Raw genomic sequence first — 17288 nt, 5'->3', positions numbered from 1 at the left:
TTTAAAATTCAATTAGATTTATAAGCTAAAACACTCATAAATCCGATTACAATATCATCAAGTATATATTATTTTTTATTCTGTAATTTATTTTATCTGACACTTTTACTTTTTTGTTAATATTTTAATTATTTTCTAAAACACATATTTTCTTTAAATACTAAAGTCTAATATAAATTATTCTAAAATTAATATGTGATGTCGTAATTAAAGTATGTTAAGTTCTTGATTTAATTAAAATTATATTCCCTTCCTTTGTCCTATAAGAATATGAACTCTTTCTTTTTTAGTCCGTCCCTAAAAATATGTACTTTCTAATTTGGAAATTATGTTCTCTCTAATGAGGTGAGACTCATTCTCACTGATAGTACTTTATTTGCTTTTTCTCTCTACCTTTCTCTTACTAAACCAATTTTGCATTTAAACTCGTGTCGATTCCAAAGTGCATATTATTCTTTTTTGTTTGTCTCGAATTCGGTCAGGGGGAGTAACCAGGCTCGAATTCGGCTCATTCCTTTTTGTTTGTCTTCACGCTTGAGGACAAGCATGTGGTAAGTGTGAGCAGTTTGATGAGTCGTGTTCTAAGCCTTGGTTACTGGTCAGTATGTCGTGAAATACATGTATTATCTGCAAAACAGTTGTTTAAGTGTGCAGGATTGAAGGATCCAAGTCAGTAGGTGACGATTCGTGTGACGCAAGTGAAAAGGGCACTAGAAGGGTGCGATACTGACCAGAATGCATGCCAGAGAAAAGGCTCGAGATGGAGAAGGAGGATAGCTGGGATGATTATTTCACAAGGGGGCAAAAAGGTCAAAATGCGGGAGAAGTCTACCCTAAAAGCAAGGGCAAGCCTCCCTATAAAAGAAGACACTTGGAGAGAGAGTAGGAGTTCGGCTCGGAGTTTGAAAAATCACTTAGTAGAATTCTCTCTAAAAGATCCATCCTTCAGCACTATCTTACCTCTTGTTCCTCGCCACAGCCATGGTCACTTGACGTCCGAAGAGTCTGCCGGAGAAGCCATCAGTTCGCCTTTCCAGCCAGTTATCACAGTAGTATAGTAGTATCATCGCCCGGAGTGGCACAAACAATCTTAATCGCTTTCTTAGTTAAAGTTTACTTGTTTCCATCGCTAGTTATTCTGCAAACACTCATCGTTGTTGCTCTTTTGAAGTACTTTGTTAAATTCCAGCTTTTACATTATGAAGTTTCTATTTCGCATGTCACTTTGGTTTGAGTTTGCTTCATTCTGCCTAGGGAAGTTAGATTTAGTCATTGCTTTCCATTTCTAAGTGTTTCTATTCGGGAGTTGTTGATTTGAAGTTGTAGCTAAGTTAGTCAAATTTCGTGTGTGAGTTTCTTTTCTGCGCCATGATTACCACCTTGCATGCCAGTCAGTAGAAGTAAAAGTCGCAGTTTACCGTTTAATTCAAGTTTAAGCATTTTTATCGATGGATCTCGAGTTTGAATTCATGAATCTGAAGTTTAGTTATGGTGTCTGTGTTCATATGATTTTTGTCAATACTTGGTGAAGAAGAAAACGTCAAAATCAACTTTAGTGTGAACCACTTTTACTTTTAGGTTACTTTTTACTTTTGTTCCCTACTTTTCAGAATGTACTGCCCAGATCTGTCAGAAAGCCCCAGCCATCAGATACACATTGTTACCTAATTTTCCTCTTTTAGTAACTGTCTACTTTCCATATGTCTCTGATACACCTTGTCCCCTATTCTTACGAACACCCCCACATGTCTGTTATTTTTCCCGCCTACTAGTCAGTAGAGTACTTCTTTATTTCCTGTCTAGGTAAAATCTCAACCCAAGCGTGGTAGCTAACCAACACACCCATGAAAGTCGCCACAGTTATCTAAACGTATCCATCCTCGTGGGATTCGACCCTTACCTCCATTATGCTAATCAGTAGTAGTGGGTTGAGGAAATTTGTTTGAAGTCAGGTCTTGGTCGTCGTGACAACGACCCAGCTAGGTTCGGGAATCTCTTCCTGATCAGTTGGATACACTCCAATTTACTTGCAAAACCATCGAGGACACAGAACTGACGATCATCACGTCTCTGCATAAGCCTTAAACACCTTGAACTTGTCAAAAGCTTCAGACTTAAAACGCATCAAATAAACATATCCGACTTTCGAGTAATCATCAATAAAAATGATGAAATAGCGAAAGCCGCCTCTTGCCTCGGTTGAAATTGGTCCACACACATCAGTATGAACGAGTTCTAGTGCTTCCTTGGCCCTATTACCTTTCACTCTAAAAGGTCTTTTGGTCATCTTGCCTTCCAAACAGGATTCGCACGTGGAAAATGATTCAGTATCTAGTCCTTTAAGAAGGTCTTGTTCCACGAGTGTTTGAATCCTCTTTTGGTTGGCATGACCAAGTCTAAGGTGCCATAAGTACGTTTCGTTCATTGAACTTGAAGGTTCTTTTCTTTTCTTTGAAATTTTTGATGCATTATTGAGTTCTAATTTGCGATCATTATATTGTGTAGATACGATTGTGTACAGATTGTTTTCCATGATACCACGACAGATATAAGAACCATCTTTCTTAATAACACAACTGTCATTAAAAGAAATCGAATATCCATCAAAAACTAATTTAGAAACTGAAATTAAATTTCTTCTAAAAGAAGGTATCAACAAAACATTCTTCATAATAAAAAATCTATCACTACTAAAACGCAAATAAACGTCTCCCACTGCAACGGCCGCCACTTTAGTAGCGTCGCCCAGCTGGACTTCGATCTCTCCATCATATAACCGTCTTGTCACCTGCATTAATTCAGGATCAAAACAAATATGATCAGTAGCTCCAGTGTCAATAACCCAAGTATGAGAAGAAGTCGAAGCCAAACATGACTCAACAACTAGAGCTTGGTGCATACCTGTAGCCTTGCTCCTTTTAGGGCAATCTGGCTTCCAATGCCCTTTCTCTCCACACTTGAAACACTTTCCGGTTTGCTTCTTTCCCGACCTCCTCTTTTTCTTTCCCTTAGCATCTTTAGGTGCGACCTGGTTTGTCACTTTCTTCTTTCCTGCGCCAGGCCTAGGGCCAGAGGAACGATGTGATGAACTAACCATCGCAACCTTAGCTTGGTTCATGAGATCTTCCGCCGACTGAAGTTCAGTCAACAACTCAGCCAAGGTGTAATTCCTTTTGTTCATCTCAAAGTTGAGCTTGAACTGCGGGAAGCTAGGGGCCAGACTCTGAAGGATAATAGTAACTTGGGACTCGGCATCAATGACGCCTCCCAAAACCTCAATTTGATTGAGATGGCTCATCATCTCGAGGAAATGATCCCTCACAGACGAGCCTTCCTTCATAGTCTTGCACATGATACTCCGAAAGGCTTGAGACTTAGCCGTTCGATTCTGAGTACCAAAGAGATTCGTGAGATTTTCCATAATCTCGGTGGCAGTTGCCATGGCTGCATGCTGATGTCTAAGCACTGTTGACATGGAGGCCAACATATAACACTTAGCCATCTCATTCGCCTTGTGCCACCGTCCATGGGCATCTCGCGCTGCCTGCGCGGCGTTAGCCGCCGGCACTGGGGGCCGAGGAGTAGTGAGCACAAACTTGTACTCATCAGCCGTGAGAACGATGTCCAAATTTTGTTTCCATTCTATGTAATTTTGGCCCTCGAGTTTGTTTTCTTTAAGAATTGCAGAAAGAGGATTAAGAGACATGTTGACGATTTAGGTTGCACTGCAAAACAGAATATTTACTATCTGTCATAAACTTATGTGAAGAAATTGAGTAGATTAAACCATAAAACTTTTCAAATTCTCACAAAATTAAAATTAAAATTTTGTACCCTCAAGCAGAGGTCAATACGCATTAAAATTATAACATTTTTACTGGTCACAACACCGACGAATAGTCCAGAGACCGCAGCACGGCATGGCCGCCAAATGTTGCCTAAGCTCGACCATCAGATTTAGCATTACAGAATCTCGTTTCTACAACACACTCCCATAACAATGCTCATGTGTTGATAACAAGACCAAGCTATCTCGTAAATTCTGTTTGAACTCCTGAAACTTGTAATTTCTTAGGATTATTGTCCCCACAGCATGGGTGACGATAATATTGGAAACTATTTGCTAGTTCATACTATTTACATTTGAGAAGTCCACCTATGCTATTTCTTAGGAATATTGTCCCCACAGCATGGGTGGCGATAATATTATAAATTAGCTTCATAAGTTGTGGACCAATCGATGGAGACCATATACAAACTTAGTTCGTAATTATCGCTTAGATATTTAAGTTATGGTTTTTCATTAATTATCCTTAGCCTTAGTGCAGATTAAAGGCTTAATTAAATTCTATTGGTATTTAATTTACTGGATAATTAAATCTTTTATAATCTTTTAAACATCTTATTAAAGGATAATATATTAATTACTAAAGTTTAATCCATATTCATGTCTTCTATAAGATTTATCTAAAATAAATGATTATTTATATCTTTTACGGACATGAATAAATAAACTTAAATTAATTCCTTATTAAGATTGGGAAGAGTATATATTTTATTATTTAATGAAATCTTACATATCTATCCTTATTAGGATTTTAGATATATAATATAATTTAGGAAACTATTTAATTATTCTCATCTATATCATCTAGGATATAAAATATTCATAGATATAGAAAATAATCAAAATATTCCTAAAATCTAGGGAAATCTTCCCAAAATATTTTATTTCAATTAAATAATAATATTTTAATGATTTCTATTAATTTAGGAATTAAATAATCAATAAAATAATATTTCATCGTTATCTCGTGGTCGAGGTTGGCACGATCCACGTCGATGATGACCTGCCGGAGTTCGACCGCCGGGCCGGCGAGTTCGCCGCCCAGCCATCTCCGGCAGCCCGCGCAAGGCGGCTGCTTCCTTTCTCCCACTGCGGTGCTAAGGCGCCGCTTTCTCACTTCCGTCGACGATACTCCGCGCGCGGCTGACGCCGCGCAGCTCCGGCGACGTGCTCCCTCCGACGGCGATCCTGCCCAAACCAGCGACAACCGCACGCGGCGGTGTAGCTCTCGGTTCAGCCTCGCTTAGGGCTGGGTTCGACTAGGGTTAGGTTTAGGGTTTAGGCTAGGGTTAGGGTTCCGGTTTGGAGAAACCGCCACTACTCTCGGACGAGCAGCGGCCTCCGACAACCACCGCTATCGCCGTTCGCCGCATCATCCGAGAAGGAGGCCCCGCGGTCTTGCCGGCGGCGTGGACGAGCCCACGCTCGTGTTCGCGTCGCCAGATGATCGCGCCCTAGCTCCCACTCGATCGGCGATTAGTGCTTGGAGATCACCGGATCTAGTGGTCACGCCGGCGGCGCACACGAGGCCACTCTCGCCCGTGCGTCGCCGGTCGATCACCCTCCGTACTCCCACTTTCACGACAAACCTAGATTGGATCGCGTGTCGCGCGATTCGTCTCGGCGCAAGCGCCGACGAATCGCACGTCTCTAGCGTTCCAAAATTTGAGTTCTTTGTTTCGATAGTTCTTGAGTTCATCATGCATAAAAATATAACAACTAAAAACAAGAACATGCTTCGAGAACAAAAACGCATGCATACATGAATTTCGCGAAATTTAAATCCAAATAATCAGAGCCAAAGACTGGCTCTGATACTAATTGAAGGGGTTGGCAGCGGAAGCGCGTGCAAAAATCAATTACATAATAATCAGATCTATTTAGCGGATTATTTAGACAAATTCTATTCACGAAATTATCCCACGTATCATGCTGATAACTCAAATAATAACATGCTTTAAAATAATAGAAACCTTAAACATGTTGTTCTAAGGTTCAGCCATTATACCTTGATGATTCTCCAAAGAATCGAAGATAGCTAGCGCCTTCTCCACGTGAAGATCTTCAGTACAAAACCACGGATCTTCTGACTGGTTCCCGGACTGTGAACTGATATCAGGGTGGGCTGATCTCACCAGCGCACTAGGACTTAAATAGAGAAGACAGAAATCCTTTCCCTCGGAGGAGAGAAAATTTCGACTACTACTAGGAGTAGGGGGCCGAAAATTTTGAGAAAATAATTAGTGTATTTTCTGTCTCCTTTATTCTCCTATTTATAATAAGTCACATATTGGGCCCAGACAGGGATCTATGGAAGGCTTTGGATATGGGCTCCTCCAATTAGCTTTTTACTAATTAAATTAAACCCAATTTAATATAAGCTTAAAATTGGAATATTACGAGCAGCCACTACAGAAGTAATACTGCACTCCCCATCCAAATCCGAAATTACAAGTACTTCGGGTTTCCAATACTTTATGTTTATTTCCCGCACTTAAGATAGAAACATCCATTAATTAATTATTGTCTGCTATGGACTTAATTAATTAATATCTTATTTATTATTCATAGAGTAGTTAAACTCCAACTAGCTAGGTTCCGAATAATAAAACCTTATTTCAAGCTTCTCTTGAGGATGTTATCAAACGAGACTCACCTCGCGTACGATTCAACATAATAGCAATCCTAGCACCGCTAGATATTAATCACCACTACCCAATATACCAGGCTTATTGGGTTGCGAAAAACCCGCACCATTTGGTAAGTCAAAGTAGTGCATAATCAATACCGTATGCTCAATGCTAACGTACATTGATTGAGAAATAATTTACGAGACCTCGTCTTTCAGTAGATAGCATAAAGACTGTCTCGCTGTTAGATCCATTCAGTGCTATACCACACCAACGTCATCTTATTTCAGTAACGCTTAGAAATAATCGGACTGACATTGCAACCTTTCACGATAGGTAGTCTAAGCCTATCTAGGTTGTGAAATTATTCTTTTTCTTTGTTTAGAACTGACCGTGTTACCTTAAAGTGGACGACGCCCACAACCGGTCTACTAAAACAAAGACTTAGACTTTGTTAAATTACTTATACATTTAAATATGCAATTAACATCCATTAAATGTAAAATATAACAACATTATGACAAAAATAATCTGTTTATTCATTTGGAAAATAAAATGAGAGTTTTAACAGTATTCAATCACTTGAAAGGTGATTTCTAATATACAAACTCTAACATTTACTTCACCGAGATGAAAAAATAGTTCACTATAAGCAAGGATCACAAACACTTCACTCTAACCATGGAATACTTCACTCTATGCACGTTTTACTTCACTGAGATGAAAAAATAGTGCATTATAAGCATGAATCACAAACACTTTACTCTAACACTAACACTAGAATACTTCACTCTAAGCAAGTTTTACTTCACTGAAATGGAAAAACAAAGCACTATAAGCATATATCACAAACACTTCACTCTAACACTAGAATACTTCACTTTAATCATGTTTTACTTCACTGAAATGAAAAAACAAAGCACTATAAGCATGATGACAAACATTTCACTCTAACACTAGAATACTTCACTCTAAACAAGTTTACTTCACTGAAATGGAAAAACAAAGCACTATAAGCATATATCACAAACACTTCACTCTAACACTAGAATACTTCACTTTAATCAAGTTTTACTTCACTGAAATGGAAAAACAAAGCATTATAAGCATAGATGACAAACGTTTCACTCTAACACTAGAATACTTCACTCTAAGCATGTTTTCCTTCACTGAAATGGAAAAACAAAGCACTATAAGCATGGATGACAAACACTTCATTCTAACACTAGAATATTTCACTCTAAGCATGTTTCACTTCACTGAAATGGAAAAACAAAGCACTATAAGCATGGATGACAAACATTTCACTCTAACATTAGCATACTTCACTCCAACATTAGAATACTTCACTCTAAGCATGTTCCGGTCAGAAACCCTAGATTCAATGATTCCTCATCCGATTTGCCGGTAAATAATTCAACTTAAGAATCAGAAGATGCGGTTCGATTGACGCAGACAGAAAAACCAAAGGGAAAAAAGGAGAAATAGAATCAATGAAACAATAGTCATTTAATTTAACGAAAAGCTTCGAAACTCAAACATATTAGTGAATGCTTGTTAATCAGAGTTTTACTCTATTAAAGAAATGGATTGAAATCGGAATGAGAAATATAAATCAGTAGAAGAAACCAGTTAAACAACTCACATTTTGAAAAAAATTTCTGATTTGAATCCACCTGTTTGACGACAGATTGCAGCGACAAAATTTCGAGAATGGAAGAGAAGACGGGAAGAGGAGTGATGGCGGGAGATGAATTCTGAAAATGAGAAATTAATTCAAATGTTAACCCTACTTTTATTTGTGAAATGTCCATTATAACCCCGCCTTCTTATAGTGAAGTAAATCTGTGATAGAGTGAAATGATTTCTCCTTCAAATTCAAAAATCACATGTGTTAATACTAGCCCTTGATTTTTTTAATCTCGTGGCTGTGATTTGTTCTCTAGTTATGTACTTAATGGGCACTTGCCCTATATCACTACTCTATAGGAATATGTTACAACTATTTTAAACCTTAAATAAATAGTAGTAGTACAAAAGATGAATTGATAAGATTAAAATATACTCCCTCCGTCCCAATAAATATGAAACATTTAGTTCCTGGCACAAGGTTTTATGCAAGTGTTGTTTTGTGAGTTAATGAAGAGAGAGTAAAGTAAAAGAGAGGAAAAAGTAGAGATAGTGATGTTTCCATTTTAGAAAACGTTTCATTTTTAGTGGGACAACCCAAAAAGGAAAACGTTGCATTTCTAATGGGACAGAGAGAGTATTTTCTTTCTATATATTATAAATTTATAATTCTACTAGATGATTCAGGATTTAAAAAAGAAAAACAATTATAACTCGTCTACATAATTATGCAATTTCTTGAATTATTTAGGACTTATTGATTAATGAATGTAATCAAATACAAACTCTAAATATTGTACAAACTCTAAACTATAATTTGGACCGTTAGAAAATATCAACAGATGATAAAATAGTAGCAATAAAATATAAGTTTGCATTTTATCACTATCCAATTGATCAATATATATATATATTAGTATTTTTAACATAATAGATACTCTGGGAATGTTACGGTGAATATTTACTAGTAGTCGGTTTCATTTTGTTTTGGAAATTAATTTGATTTTGATTGAAAGTGGAAAACAAAGGTACATAGACATCATTTATAATGACTAAATTAGATTGAATCTAACAATTCAAATTGAATATGAATAGTTTGAGTAAAGCCTTGCGATTATAGAGTAGCATATTACCTCAAATAAAAACTAAATCGTATACAATTTTCACCTATCACAATTTATACCACTCTCGTACTCTTTCGATTCATCTCACTCTATTTGATAGTATATTTCTTGTCCAATGTATAAGATTTTATACAATGTTATTTCATAAATTAAATGCATTAAAAAAGGTAAACAAAGTAATGTTTTTGTTCAAGAAAATAATTCATGTTATATCTCATAAACAAAAATGCTTCGAATAAAGTGGGATGGAATGAGTATTATTTTTCATTCAATCCACGTATCCCAATAAAATTTGCATCTTTTAATTTAATTTAATAAAATTTGCATCAATATCATCATGTTGGTTTAATAATTAAATTCAATTTATCTCGTGTGGTTTGCGTGTTATTGTATATTTTGTATTGGAACATAGTTTACTCAATGCTCAACGAAGGTAGCGAGCTTGTGAGTTTTCAATTTTCATGAACGAAAATGGCAAATTAATAGAAACAAAAGGGTAACGGCTTTTAAAGTCACCAACTTTCCATGAATTCTTGTTTATCCCACAAACTTTTAAAAGTTCGTGTAATGTCACGAACTATATTGTCGGTTGCCATTTTTCCATGTCAGGTTTTCGGGTCTGATTCAAACTGTTCGTTTCCTATTAAGACAATGTCCAAATTCTTTTATATTACTATCGTTATCTTCGTCTTTGAAATAACATCGCGTGGGTACCTTGTACGCCTCAATCGGAACTCGGATGAAGAAGTTATGGCCATTTGATGAAGGTTGCGACCTTTGTGCGACCTTGTACTATATTAATGGTCATAACTTCTTCATCCGAGTTTCAATTGAGGCGTACAAGGTACCCACGCGAAGTTATTTCAAAGACGAAGATAACAATAGTAAGATAAAAGAATTTGGACATTGTCTCAATAGGAAACGAACAGTTTGAATTAGACCGGAAAACCTGACATGGGAAAATGACAACTGACAATAAAGTTCGTGACATTACACGAACTTTTTAAAATTCGTGGGAAAAACCAGAATTCATGAAAAGTTGGTAACTTTAAAAGCAATTATCCCAAAAAAAAATTATGAAATCTACTAAAAAATTTGGTCTGTCGCACTACTTTATAAATATATCTACTCTTTTTTGTTGAGAAAAAAAAAGTGTTTTCGTTTAAAAAAATAGAGCTATAAATAAACTTCGATGTCGATTATATGTGCACTATAATTTTGATTTTTGAATGCTTATATAGGTTAGACAATTATGTTATTTTTGTCTAGACCTGTCAAAACGGGTAGCCGCTGATATCCGATCTGAAAATTTCAGCTACCCGATCCCGAATTTCCCAAAATCTAATATCCGATACTCGATCCGAAAATAATTTCGGGTATCCAAATACCCGACTCGGGTATCCAATCCGGAAAAATCGGGTATCCAATCCCTATTTTAAATTTAAATTTAAAATTTTTAACAAAAATAACTACAAACTTCTAGAAATACACACTTGTAGTGGTTAGAATTTGATACAAACTTGAAATAGTTCGAATTTAAGAGAAAAAAACTACTACAAATTTTTAGAAATAAAAAATTCATAAACTATACTCCCTCCGTCCACAAAAAATAGATCACTTTGTGTATGACACGGGTTTTAATGTAGAATTAGTAAAGTAAGAGAGAGGAGGAGAAAAAGTAGGTTTAGTAAGAGAGATGGGGAGAAAAAGTGAGTAAAGTATGAGAGAGGGAAGAAAAAAGTGGGAAAAATATGAGAGATAAACTTTCCATTTTAAGAAAGTGATCTATTTTTGTGGACGTCCCAAAATGGCAAAAATGATCTATTTTTTGTGGACGGAGGGAGTAGCATCCATCATTCATCAATAATAAACATCACAATTCATATTCTAACCCTAAATGTGACTTAAGAGTGAAAGATTTTCAGAGTACATTTAATTTTTTAATTAATAGACAAATACATAATTTATTAAATTTTTCTAAAAAAAATTAAAAATAGGATAATTCGGGTAATTTGGGTATACCCGATCGGGTATCGGGTTATCCGATACCCGATAATCCAACAATCTTAAACCCGAACCCGATCCCGAAGAATCAGATATCGGATATCCAATTACCCGATATTTCGGGTTTGGATATCGGGTATCTAATACCCGATATCCATTTTGACACCCCTAACTTTTGTGTTTTGGGTTTATAATTGTGAATCATATTTATAGTACTAATTATGATTTGTTTGGAGTTTGCACAAGTGTTTAGGGGTGGGAATACGGGTATCCGTGGATATCCGACCCGAAAAAACCGGGAACCAATACCCGAAAATTATCTAAATATTTATCCAAAATCCGACCGATATATTTTCGAATACTCCAATACCCATCTTGGGTATCTGTACCCGACGTATCGGGTTCCCAAATACTCGACTCTTTACATGTGTTAATAACTAATAAAAAAATTTAAAATTTATATACTAATATAAATATAGTAATATTTTGTCACGACCGCATTTTCTAAGGACAGAAAACACGGTTGATCGCGACTAATGGGGGATTAAAGAAGCGGGGAAGAAAGGGGAAAACAACACAACTCGGCCATAGCTCGAAATAAATGAGAATAGCTCGAATAAAATTAGAGTATCATTTCAATAATGAACAACTCGAAACGAATATTATCTCAATAACACATGAAATCAAAAGAAAAATTGTTTAGCGGAAGCATTCGAGAGTAGAATAATATTATGTATGAAGACATAATATATATTCGGAACTATTTATTAGCTATCTTCCTCACTTTCATGCTCAACATCCACTGCTCGTCACAGCTCAAAACCTGCACATATGGAAAAAACATGCAGGGCTGAGTACTTGATGCACTCAGTGAACTCATGCCAAATATATTTTCATCAATAAAGTTATGTCAAGCCACCGTTGAGTAAATCTCGGGTTTTACTTTAAAAAAAATGCCGAGAACAATAAAATCGTTTCCATCGTAAAACTTGGTTGCGCAACCATCTATCATAATCATCATCCATCATCCATATCTATCATAATCATCATCCAATCATATACCATATCTGAACCATCGTGAAACGAGAATGTGGCAACAAACTCGATCACTGGACCGGCCGACCCAAAAAACGGCTCATGATCCCTATCAGTGCACTAGTAGGGGTTCAAACCCTAGTTAGACTCGAATTCATTAACTATAAAAGTCTAGTAGGATGTTATCCTAGTAGACAATCAGATAGGCAATTCAAAACATAAAAATACAGCATGACATAACATTTAAACCACCCTTATATCACCATATTCATATCTTTGGAAAATAAATAATTTAAGAAATAAAGCCCACCTCATTTGCTTATTCCGTCATCTTGACACTCCGTTCCGGCTTTAAAATAGCGTGCAAGAAAATCACCTTTTTTTGAATATAAAGACGAAACAAAAATCAGACATTAAGAGAATAAATTATTTAAACACAAAGCATGCATCCTATGTGAAGTTTATTTTACCCTTCAATCTTTTTTAGGAACTTCTGAAATTATCCGTGACTTCAAAATTTCGTCTTCATCTCTATTTCATCTTTCGCGGCCGCCCGAGCCGACGCTGGCGTCATCGGCAGGCCATTCGAGCTCCCAAAATATAGTTCAACTGCCATCGGCCTCTCTTCCTTTCTCATAGCTCAAAATTGAAAAGAACTTCTCTCCCATTGTTATGACAAATAGGGCAATTGTGAATCGAGAAACAAAAGAACGTAAATAGACACGGAATTTACGTGGTCCACCAACGTTGTGTTGGCTACGACCACGGGCAAAAACGGAGAACAAATTGTATTATGACTGCGGTTTTCAGATACAAATTGGATCTGTCAGATCTCAGATCACAGAATTATGTGCTCTACTCCCATATATATAGGCACACATGAGACAGACTGGGCCTAGGAAATATAATCCTATCCCAATTAGGAAACCTAATCCTATACAAATTCAAGGCATACTAACAAATCTCCACCTTGACTTGAATTCTCCCTTGCAGACGCATCATCATAACACCAGACGAACAAATTTCTCCATTCTTGCCTCAGATTTGCCCTCCACGGGCAACTAATAGCTCTTCTCATCTCTTAGAAAATGATACCTCACATCAATATGCTTAGTCCTTTCATGATGGATTTGATCCTTGGCTAAACAAATAGCGCTCTGACTGTCACAGAACACAACAGCTTGATCTTGATGTAAACCAAGATCACCAACTAGCCCTTGCAACCATATTCCCTCTTTAGCAGCTTCTGTCAATGCCATATACTCTGCTTCAGTAGTAGACAAAGTAACTGCAGCCTGCAAAGTTGCTTTCCAACTAACAACAGAACCACTAAGAGTGAAAACATAACCGGTCATAGATCTTCTACTATCGACATCTCCAGCGTAGTCAGAATCAGAATAACCAGTCACTAAACAGTGAGTACCACCTCCATAAATGAGACCAACATCAGACGTACCTCTCAAGTAACAAAAAATCCTCTTCACAGCCTGCCAGTGCTCCTTTCCAGGATTTCCCATGAACCTGCTAACAATGCTGACAGCATGCGCTATATCTGGCCTAGTACAGACCATGGCGTACATCAAACTCCCTACTGCATTAGAGTACGGGACTCGAGACATGTACTCCTCCTCAACTTCAACTTCAACATTACGCAAATCTAGCAAAATTTTATTCAAAATTTCCAGATGATCCCGAAGGGGCGTACCTTCCTGCATGCGTAACCGAAACAAACGTTGCTTCAAGAGCAATTTGTTGGTTAGAGACTTCGTCATGTATAGACTCTCCAACTTCGCCCAAAGAGCAGCAGCCGTCTCCTGATCCGCAACTTCGATGATAACATCGTCAGACAGGCTCAATATGATGGTCGAGTGGGCCTTTTCGTCTAGGGTTGTCCACTCCTTATCATCCTCTGTAGCCTTCTTTGTTTTGAGCGGCTCCCACAAACCCTGCTGCTTTAGCAGAGATCGCATCTTGATCTGCCATAAACCAAAACTATTTCTCCCGGTGAATTTGTCAACCTTCACGTTCAGAGCAGACATCTCGATTTACCAGACAAAACCCTCGCAGCGGAATTCAAAACCCTAGTTCGAAAACCAAGGCTCTGATACCAGTTTGTTATGACAAATAGGGCAATTGTGAATCGAGAAACAAAAGAACGTAAATAGACACAGAATTTACGTGGTTCACCAACGTTGTGTTGGCTACGACCACGGGCAAAAACGGAGAACAAATTGTATTATGACTGCGGTTTTCAGATACAAATTGGATCTGTCAGATCTCAGATCACAGAATTATGTGCTCTACTCCCATATATATAGGCACACATGAGACAGACTTGACCTAGAAAACATAATCATATCCCAATTAGGAAACCTAATCCTATACAAATTCAAGGCATACTAACACCCATCTTCTCTCTAACATCGTCACCACCATCCACTACTTCTCTCTTCTCTGTACCTTTAATCTCAAATGGAAACCTTTGCTTTATCTTCTCTCTTCTCTTTCCCTCAAATCAATTTCAAACACAAGGGTCCTAGCAACAAACTTCTTTCCCTCATTTCTCTCTCACTACGCCTGCGTCGTCCCTAGGCTTTTGTCACCGTCGCCGACTCCACTGCGGTTGTTACTGCTGTCCTCGCGTACCACCCGCCGCCACCGAGATTCGCCATTCGATTCATGGCACCGTCGTCACGCCTCGTCATTGTCGACCTGCACTCCCTTCAGCACCGCCGCCGCTGCCGCTGCCGCTGCCGCTGCTGCTGTTGCCATTCATCCGCCGTCACTGTCCAGTTTGAGGAGCAGCCAACAGTCCGTCTCTTCCTCGAAAACAGTCAGCGACAGCTCCTGCCCGTCGCTGCTCGAGCGACTCCATAACGCCACTGCCACCATCGCTGATGTACGGTGGCCTGCGCTGCCCTCTCCTCTCTTTCGCGCAGTCTTCTGCACTGCATCGAGACCAGCCCCTCACCGCTCCAGGCTGCTGCTCGCCCTCGGTCAGAATGCAGCGCCGCTGCTGTCACGGTCCAGTTGGCGTCGTCTCGGGCAGCCTCTGTGTTAAATATTGGCCTACAATATTTGACTTTTTGTCAAAAATTTTCATACCACATCGAAGGGGAGTTAGAAGCTGGGGGGAGTAGCTGCCTATAAAAGGAGCACTCCTCCCTCATTTGTAATACATCCTAAATTTGTAATCTCTTCTTCGTTTAAATATAATCGGGCTCTGCAGAGGGTGCTCGGAGACGTAGGCAATTTGGCCGAACTCCGTTATCAAAGTTTCGGGTGTATTCTTTCTTTATTACTTATTTTGTTCCGCATTTATTTCTGGGTTTGCTTTTCTGCTGTTATATTGTATTCAATATTATTTGCGGGTTTGTAGTAGTGTTTTGTACACGGACTGATAAATTCTTTTTGGAGTCTGGTAATTAAGAGAGGACAGTGTCCCCACCAGTCTTTCCAGAGAATTTATTTGGGGAAGTAATTTTATCGAGGTAGACCCCATTGGGTTAACTCTAAAATTACTGAATCGGTTCATTTCACTATTTGAGAGAAAATTTGCCCGGTTTTCTCAACAAGTGGTATCAGAGCCAAGGTTCGTCCTTGGTTCTATTTGTTTGTAATATTGAATACTTTATTTTGAGTCTGTAATGGCGGGTAATGATCAAGAAGTCAAGGCTAGTTCGTCATCATGGTCGAGGCTTCCACTGTCAAATATGAAATTGACGGTGGAGATATTTGACGGTACTGGCCATTTTGGTATGTGGCAGGGGGAGGTTCTGGACTCTCTTTTCCAGCAGGGTCTTGACATTGCCATTGAAGAAAAGAAACCAGAAGATATAGATGATAAAGATTGGAGTACCATAAATCGGTTAGCTTGTGGAACAATTCGGTCGTGTCTGTCCAGGGAGCAGAAGTATGCTGTCAAGAATGAGACTTCTGCACATAGATTGTGGAAGACACTGGAGGACAAATTTCTGAAGAAGAGTGGTCAGAATAAGCTCCTTATGAAGAAAAGGTTGTTCCGATTTGAATACCGGTCAGGTACCACTATGAATGAACACATTACTTTGTTTAATCAGTTAGTAGCAGACCTGCTAAATTTAGATGTGAAATTTGAGGATGAGGATCTGGCATTGATGTTGTTGTCGTCTCTTCCTGATGAATTTGAACATCTGGAGACCACATTGCTCCATGGTAAAGAGAATGTGTCTTTAGATACTGTATGTTCTGCTTTGTATAGTCATGAATTGCGAAAGGCAGATAAAATGAAAGGCAAAGCAGTTACAGATGAAGCATTAGTAGCAAGGGGTCGTCAACAAAGCCGATCAAAGGAGAGAAGAGGAAGGTCCAAATCGAAAAGACGAGCTGCCAAAGATGAGTGTGCTTTCTGTTATGAGAAAGGACATTGGAAGAAAGACTGCCCAAAGTTGAAGAAGAAAGAAAAGGCTTCGCAGGATGCAAATGTTGCTGAATGCAAAAATGATGCGGAGTCGGATTGTTCTTTGACGGTTTCACCTACAACATCGCATCCAGACGAATGGATATTGGATTCAGGTTGCACCTATCATATGTGTCCCATCAGGGAGTGGTTCTTTGATTTCGAAGAACTCAATGGCGGACTTGTTTACATGGGAAATGACAGTCCATGTAAGACAGCCGGGATAGGCTCAATCAAGCTGCAAAATCAGGATGGATCCACCAGAATTTTAAAGGATGTACGGTATGTGCCCCAGTTGAAGAAGAATCTCATCTCATTGGGGGCCTTAGAATCTAAAGGCCTAGTTGTGATGATGCGAGATGAAATTCTTAAAGCAACTTCAGGAGCATTGGTGATGTTGAAAGGCGTGAGGAAGAACAATTTGTATTACTACCAAGGTAGTACAGTTGTTGGGACAGTAGCAACTGCAACTTCGAGTAACAAGAAGGATGCAGAGGCGACGAAGCTTTGGCATTTGCGATTGGGACATGCTGGTGAGAGATCATTGCAAATTCTCGCCAAGCAAGAATTGCTGAAAGGTA

Source organism: Salvia hispanica, chromosome 4, assembly GCF_029641045.1.
Source record: "Salvia hispanica isolate PSC_SH4W2 chromosome 4, Shi_PSC_v1, whole genome shotgun sequence".
Classification (NCBI taxonomy): domain Eukaryota; kingdom Viridiplantae; phylum Streptophyta; class Magnoliopsida; order Lamiales; family Lamiaceae; genus Salvia; species Salvia hispanica.
Note: the sequence above shows the minus strand (reverse complement) of the source record.